This window comes from Limulus polyphemus, unplaced genomic scaffold, assembly GCF_000517525.1.
Source record: "Limulus polyphemus unplaced genomic scaffold, Limulus_polyphemus-2.1.2 Scaffold1038, whole genome shotgun sequence".
Lineage (NCBI taxonomy): Eukaryota > Metazoa > Arthropoda > Merostomata > Xiphosura > Limulidae > Limulus > Limulus polyphemus.
The window spans coordinates 126822-135341 of record NW_013666648.1 but is presented as its reverse complement, the minus strand read 5'-3'; the positions used below and the strand labels follow the sequence as shown (position 1 = coordinate 135341).

The window sequence follows — 8520 nt, the reverse complement described above, 5'->3', positions numbered from 1 at the left end:
AGTATCAAAAGACGACTCATCTCAGGCTGAAATGAGTCGTTTTTAGATGCTCACAAGTATTGAAGTTAGATTAATCACACAGATTAGATGAGATTTATTTTATTTTTTACACGTTTTAGTATTAGATTAATCCATCAGATTAAAGGAAGAATTATCGTATATCTGAGACGTGTTAGTACTAGGTTAAACGAAGGGAATATTACTTAATCGACCATGTTTAATACCAACTTATCCTAACATATTAGGTAGAGTTTTTAGTTCCACAAATTATGCTACGTTAATCTAATACGTTTGAGACATATCATACAAAATTTTATGGACGTGTTTTATTTTATTCCCATTACTTTTACTCCTTGACTAGGAAACTTTTAAGTTTGAATTTTTATCTTCACGTGGTTCTTATAAAGAGAATGAGTACATACTGTTTCTGTAGGTTTGCATATAAAACTTGTGTTGTTAGGACAGGGGCGTGTCGTTATAATAGTATTATATGTAAGAAAAGAAATAACTTAAATATAACACATTTACTTTCCGAAAAAAACGATACAGAAATCATGGAAACATAACAGTGTTCAATGGTTTTACAGAGGGTTGAATACGTTCTGTTGTTTGATTTTGAGTAGGGAAATTAACAAATCATTTGACGACCATATCCTCTATAACGTCACGATGGAACGGAATTTTTTCGAACTATATTTCGACATTGTCTAGCGTTTGGTAGGTAGTGTTGTGCCACCGAAAATTTCTCGATTTTGGAAAGGTAATGAATATAATAGCTCTTTCCAAAGCAAAATATTCGTTCAGTCAGATTATAATGGTGTGGTAAGATTGGAGATTTAGAGTTTCCAAGTCGGGGTTATCTCCTCTTTTTAACAAATTGGAAAATAAAGGAATATGGATCAACTTTGGTTACTAGGGGCCATCCAGAAAGAGACCAGCAACAAGTCTTACCCCAGCCGTGTTAAAAGAAAAGTGTGTTATCTTGTAACAGCTGAGAATCCATGAACGAAAACCCCCCCCACGTGCCCCAGTGGCACAGCGTTATGTCTGCGGACTTACAATGCTAGAAACCGGGTTTCGATACCCGTGGTGGGCAAAGCATTGTGTATCCATGTGCTTAACTTCAAACAAACAAACGAAAAAGCCCCCCACGTGCCACAGGCAACATAAACAAGAAGAATATGGGTTCATCAAAATAACTATTCCGGTCATACACTCCGTTCAACAGTTTGCATATCTCCAGCAGCTGGAAAATGAAACGGGTATTCATCCTGTTCCATACGAAGAAATACCTAACAGGTCACCGGGTGCAGCGCCTATGGATTTCTGTGTGATCGAACTGTTCAAACGGACCATGGAAAACCATCGTCCTCATACACTAGATGCCTTATGGTTTGGTTTGTTTTGAATTTCGCGCAAAGACACAAGAGGGCTAACTGCGTTAGGTGTCTCTAATTTAGCAGTGATAGACTAGGAGAAAGGCAGCTAGTCATCACCACCCACTGCCAACTCTTGGGCTACTCTTTTACCAACGAATAATGGGATTGACTGTTACATTATAACGTCCTCACAGCTGAAAGGGCGAGCATGTTTGGTGGGACGGTATTTGTACTCGCGACCTAACCACCTTAACCACCAGGCCATGCCAGGCCTATAGCTTATGGAAAGCTTACAGGGAGAAGAGGTATGTTTTGGACATAACACATGCAGACTTACGTTGGAGTATTTTGCAATAGAAACTGTGCTGAAGTTAAAGGCTAGTTTTCAAAATGCATGGCCATGAGATAGAATATGACCGGACGTGGTGAGGTTCCAAAATCGTTTTAATATAACGTACTCAACCTCTGTATATATATATATAGTAACAAAAACAAACACCAGTCTTGGAAACATAGTAATGTTTGTTACTTATATAGAGAAACAAAAATGGTAGCCCTGAAATACAGCGCTACTTAACTATCTTTTTATAGGGGGAAAACACTCCTGCATAAGGAAAAAACAAAGTCAGGGAAACATAACGGTAATTTCTGCTTACAGTATTTGCATTTATGGTAAAGCTATTAAGGCTATCTGCCGCCATCACTAATTTTGAACTATTGACCAGAGAGAAGGCAGCCAATCAGTATCATCCTTACCATCCAACATTTACGCTAATAGATTGACTGTCATGCTTATTACGCACCTAAAGCGTAAAATGTGGTAATTATTTTGTAATATTACACGAATTCGAATCCAGCTCGTCAGCTCCGAATTACCGATCTCTACCATTGGCCTAACTCGCAGACGAAAGAAACGCCCATGCTGAATGGTTATATACAGGAAGTTAAAAACAATTGTCATGAAAGCATAACAATGTTGAATGGTTATATACAGAAAGTTAAAACGGTTCGTATGGAAGCATAACAGTGCTGAATGGTTATATACAGGAAGTTAAAAACAGTTGTCATGAAAGCATAACAATGTTGAATGGTTATATACAGAAAGTTAAAAACAGTTGTCATGGAAGCATAACAATGTTGAATGGCTATATACAGAAAGTTAAAACAGTTGTCATGAAAGCATGACAATGTTGAATGGTTATATACAGAAAGTTAAAACAGTTGTCATGAAAGCATAACAATGTTGAATGGTTATATACAGAAAGTTAAAACGGTTCGTATGGAAGCATGACAGTGTTGAATGGTTGTATACAGAAAGTTAAAAACAGTTGTCATGGAAGCATAACAGTGTTGAATGGTTATATACAGAAAATTAAAACAGTTGTCATGGAAGCATAACAATGTTGAATGGTTATATACAGAAAGTTAAAACGGTTCGTATGGAAGCATAACAATGTTGAATGGTTATATACAGAAAGTTAAAACGGTTCGTATGGAAGCATAACATTGTTGAATGGTTGTATACAGAAAGTTAAAAACAGTTGTCATGGAAGCATAACAGTGTTGAATGGTTGTATACAGAAAGTTAGAAACAGTTGTCATGGAAGCATAACAGTGTTGAATGGTTGTACACAGAAAGTTAAAAACAGTTGTCATGGAAGCATAACAATGTTGAATGGTTGTATACAGAAAGTAAAAACAATAGCGACAATGTTTATGGATTTGTATTATTATCGAAAGTTCATCAACATTAGTGTGTCCGTATATGGTACAGATAATTTTACGATAATGCTGTTCTCTTAACGTTCTTGTATTATTTTAACATGTTAGTGCAGCGTTTCGTGTTTAACACAAACTTACCTTATGAACATAACATTCGAATAAATATATTAGAATAATATTTGATAGTAGTATTCAGTATCAAAGAAGTTATGGAAACGACTTTTTTATTTTTTTATTTGGTGTACTGACTCAAAATTAAAAGGCTGTTTAAGTTTCATATTTTAGTTTGAACAACTGTCATTTTCTAACTCACGTGCTCGTATCCAGTCAAGAAAGTGCAGGCCTAACAGGCTTTGACTGTTTGCTTCTAGGTTTGCCCGGCAGGTGACCTTCATTCGTAATGTAAGCCTCTTTAGCCATAAGATATGTGGCTCTTGCAATGTACTCGGCCTTGGAATGGGGCCAAATCCCCTGCAGGCTGTTACCCCGTCAAGCGACGTCTTGTCGTTTGTGTTTGTATTATCGTGTTTGTGCTAAGAGGTTTGGTTTGTTTGTTGAAAATTGGAACCTCATCCATAAACTTGCACCCTAGTCTTAAGAACACATTGGGCCGAGGGTATGTCCGGCTACTTGTTATTATGAAACGAGTAGTCCACAAAGTTTAACAAAGTATTTTGAGATAAACAGTTATTATGAACTTCTCTTGTTATTTAATCTACAGAAAACGTAGGTTTCAAAAATTACCTTGTTTTTTTTTCGTCGGGTATTCTGTTACGGAAACGAAAAGTATTTATATTCGCATCAACAGGCAAGTTTTATTTTGGAGCGACCCCTCAGGGGGGGGGGGCTTAGCAATAACACATATTCAGGCCCCATCTTAATGCCAGTTCAAGTTTAAAAAATGTATAATTTTAAAGACGTCTCAGTTGTTTCTGAAACCACGCGAAGGACGTGTTTTAATGCACGTTAAAGGCAGTCTGGTTGATGAAACGTCAGGTGGAAAACGGGAGGAGCGAGTAATTAATCAAACGTAAGTGTATTTTGACACCCTGGTTTTTGCCTCCTCCAAGCTCCCCTTAGATATCTGGCTTACGCGAACGCTGAGACTGCTGATACTAAATAACGACACTTGTGAAATTTCAACGTTTTTTAAAATACTGTGCATAAATTTCGTATGATATGTAACCGTTTTCGCTGCGGGGGGTGAAAGAAAAAGTAGGTTAAGCAACCTTTTTGGTTACTGGGGTCCATGGTGAGCAAGTGGCGTGATGGGGGGTAAGGGTTAGCAAAACTTTGAACGAGAAGTGGGTGGGTATTCACATTTACTCTTGGTACCACCGTTGTAATAAAAGTAATTTACTAGTTTTATTTTGTTGGTATAATAACCATAACTCCTAACGAAGAGGGTGGTCTCTTCGTCCACGTGGTCACCGATTACAGTTTCCAGTCTCGGCTACTGATTATTCCGTTAATTTAAATTATTCGTTTCGAGAAGTTTCCTTCCCTCCTGTTTTGGCCCGCCATGGCCAGGTGGTTAGGGCGCTCGACTCGCAATCTGAGGGTCGCGGGTTCGAATCTCCGTCCCACCAAACATGCTCGCCCGTTCAGCCGTGGGAGCGTTATAATCTGACGGTCAATCCCACTATTCGCTGGTAAAAAGAGTAGCCCAAGAGTTGGCGGTGGGTGGTGATGACTAGCTGCCTTCCCTCTAGTCTTACACTGCTAAGTTAGGGACGGCTAACGCAGATAACCCTCGTGTAGCTTTGCGCGAAATTCAAATCAAAACAAACCAAACCCGCTAATTTTTCTTCCATTCCTCCTGTCAAAAGACGGAAACAGAGCATGCGTGATATGTGATTTGAACAGTAATGTACAATATATTCACCATATATTTACTATCCCTTCCATTTTCCAGGTGAAATGTGCTACTTGAAACTTCTTGTGCAGCATATCGGTCAGTGTAAAGTTTCGTCATTAAAGTGTGTTTAAACATTAGATTGTTATGGTTCAGTTATGCCAGTGAAACATTTCACGTGCTTAATGAATTGTCATTATTAAACGACCTTGTACTTATTACTAAACTCGTCCATTTACATTCGAAGAAACGTTTTGTTATACAAAGTTTTCAAAAAAAAAAAACCTAAGGAAAGTGAAGGTAGTGTTGGTTTAGGGGAGGAGAAAGAGGGAAATTAGTATATTTTACAATCATATTTTAATCAGCTTTGGGTTCCTCGGTGGGTCAGTTCATGGACCTTAACCACCTGGCCATGCCGGGCCAGGTTTTTATTACTATAGTTTCAGTGGTTCTCAAACCTTTGAAACCCGAGAACCCCTTTTAATTAAAAAACAAACGTTTCGCCCCCCCCCACACCAAACCTATCGATGTTTTTTTTTATTTGAAAAAACAAACAAATCCGTGTACGTGAAAAGCTAAATTACAAAGTTAAATGTTTTAATTCATATAAATTTATTTGGACGAATTTTTTAAAATTCTATAAATCGTGTTTTTTTTAGATATATTAAAATAAATTTCGGATGTGGCTCGCGGGCCACCTGGGGGTGGGGGTCTGTGGATCCCAGTTTGAGAAACGCTGCAGTAGTTTACTGTTTTGAACAAATGATAATTTTTCGAAAGACGATGGTGGGCGGAGGAATCTATGTGTGACACCAGAAATCTCCCTAAGTAGCAAAGGATTAAAATCAAAATGCTTACGTCAGTTTTTCCCACCACTTTTAATTCAATATGTGTTTGATCAGAGTTGTTCACAATTACATTGCCGAGTTAACTTGGGGGGGGGGGGCACGGAAGCTTCCGTCTTGCCTTTGATATTCATATTCAAGATAACGTTCAGTTATTACAGTGTTGGAGCATTACTACCGATTTTATAGGCATAACGCTGTACACAATTTCTTGTGTTCAAAGTTTTGTAATAGGGGCTATTAGTATACAATCCAATGTTTATTAGAGGCAAGGAAAAAAAAAGGCTTAGTTAAAAATGGCACAGTTTATTCCTAATAGAAAGTATACAGCAAAATTATACTATTAATAAGAGCTTCTGAGTGATAATAAAGAAAAGTGTAGGACACTATATCTGCCGACGAGGCCTTTCGCGTAATACAAGGGCTCTTGAGGCTGGCTGGGATACGTCAGACCGAGTACTGCCAAAGACGGTTGGTTCTTGCTGATTTAACGATTATTATCGTCCACATTAGGTATATATATATATTTCTTCGTTGACGATGACATATTACACTTGTCTGTGTGAAAACGGTGTGATATAAAACTTTATGGAAGAGGGGGCGTGGCCTAGTAGTTATTGTGCGCGATCTGTAAATCCAAGGGGCGTGGCCTTGTAGTTATTGTGCGCTATTTGTGAATCCAAAGGTTCATGATTCATGGCTGGAAAAACGTGCCTCACATTTTTGGGGCCACGGGTGCACTGTAAGAATGACAAAAGTTGGCGGTGGGTACTGATGACTGTCTGTCTTTCCCGTAATATATGAATTTCAAATTAGGGACGGCAGTGCACAGATTAGCCCATGCGTAGCTTTGCGCCAAAATTTCGACCACAGACTTGCGCGATGGGAAACATTTTGTAATATAGAATATGTGGTAATACAATTAATTAAAAAAGAAGGGCGAATAAATTATTATTTTTAATACGTTTTTCGGCCGCAACGCGTCTATTTTGCCGGGGAATAAGTCTCTCACTTTTCTACCTTAAAAATCTCCGAGAAAAGAAAGATTCACTATTAGAGCTTCCGGTGGAGCACTGTGAACTTTTCTTGACCCGTGATCATTAGCAGAAATAGAGCAATGAAAGGTTAATAAGAGCTCGTGCTTTTTTTAACTGAAGACACCTTTGTTGTATAATTCTCGTCTACAGTTACATTGTCAATTCACAGATGTTATGACCTTTTTTTTTTTCTTTACACGCTCTAAATTTAAAAGCAAAGATAACGGGTTACAGTTTGTTGTACACAAATACTGATATAATTTGGGCTGTGTCGATGCGTGTGGTGGTTGGTATTTGAATGAGGTGTGTGTGTGTGTGTGTGTGTGTGTGTATGTATACCCGAGATTGTGAGATGACGTTTTTCTGTTAGACATTACGTCATTAACTGTCGTACAAAGTTAAATTTAATCCAAAGGGCTATTTGTTGTTAACAGATGCTTTGTGTGTATGTGAATCCTTTCCAACTCATTGCTTTCTAAACCTATGATGACATGATGATTAAAGCAAAAAATACTGATTTTAGTGTACGGTCTTATAAGTACGGCTTCACATAATGATAACGCTAAGCCTTATTTTGAAAATGATGACACACAAAATGAAGAGTAATAAAGAGACAGGATTAGTTGGTTCAGTTGATTGGTTTACTCGCGAACATCTCGTAGTAAATAAAGATAAGTGACAATATACATCAAGACAGCATTTATTGATTGTAATTTTGCTATAGCTTCAAACATTTATGACAATTAGAAGGAACAACCTGCGGGCTATAAATAGATTTGTGTGTGTGTGTTGCCATACATTTGAAGTTCGTTTACGAATAAAACTACGTGAATAGGTAGCTCCCAACACTTCTATGTTTTGATCTGGTATTCTGGTTCTGAGATGAGACGTCTTGACGCTGAGATGATCATTTTTTGATAGTGAGATGAGTCGGCTTTTTATGCTAAAACGAATATTCTTTTCATGATATACAACGTACAAGACTCTGTTATGAACTTTGCTGGGTTAATCTAAACTAAAATGAACACAGGAGAGACAATCAAGATATGCTTTAAACACACGAGTGACAACAAAATTTCAACAATAATGTTAAGCTAAAACACGTGAGAAACAATGAAATCTTAAATAAATGTGTTATGAAAAAACGTAGTATAAAACTACGTGTAACGTGTACAAAAACCTTCCTCAGTCTCTACGTCAGTATAAGCACTCTTGGAAACAACAACTAATTACTGAGTTTTATGTGATAAAACGTGTTTTAGTTCACGCTTAAATAAAATTAGCACACTCAACATTATGGGTTCAAAACTTTGAAAAAAATACCACACCAAATGTTCAAGTTAGGTTAATTTGAAAAAAAATGACCATGTAATAAGTTCGCTGCACATGTATACAGTAAGTCAGCCTTAAAGCCTAAAGTTCATAAACGCCAAATCTGCCTTTTCAAGCGCATACGTCATAAGCGATCGTAACAAATATTCCGTTAAAAGTTTGAAAACATGCGACAGTGATTAGAAACATTCATCAATTATATGGAACTTAAAAAAAATAATTATATTATTTAGAATATCATAACAAACAGTATTGTATCTTAAAGTTTAAAACAGCATTCAGTCTTTAAAGAAATTACTTACCTTAAAAAGGCTTAATTCACTGGTTGCATAATATATATAATAGTTTTA

At 37.1% G+C, this 8520-nt stretch overlaps 1 protein-coding gene across 1 annotated transcript in view; it reads left to right on the top strand.

Annotated features, from left to right (window-relative positions):
* The window catches only part of LOC111086355 (transcription factor 7-like 2), a 77198-nt gene that overhangs the window by 1303 nt on the left and 67375 nt on the right, over positions 1–8520 (top strand). The window lies entirely within an intron of this gene.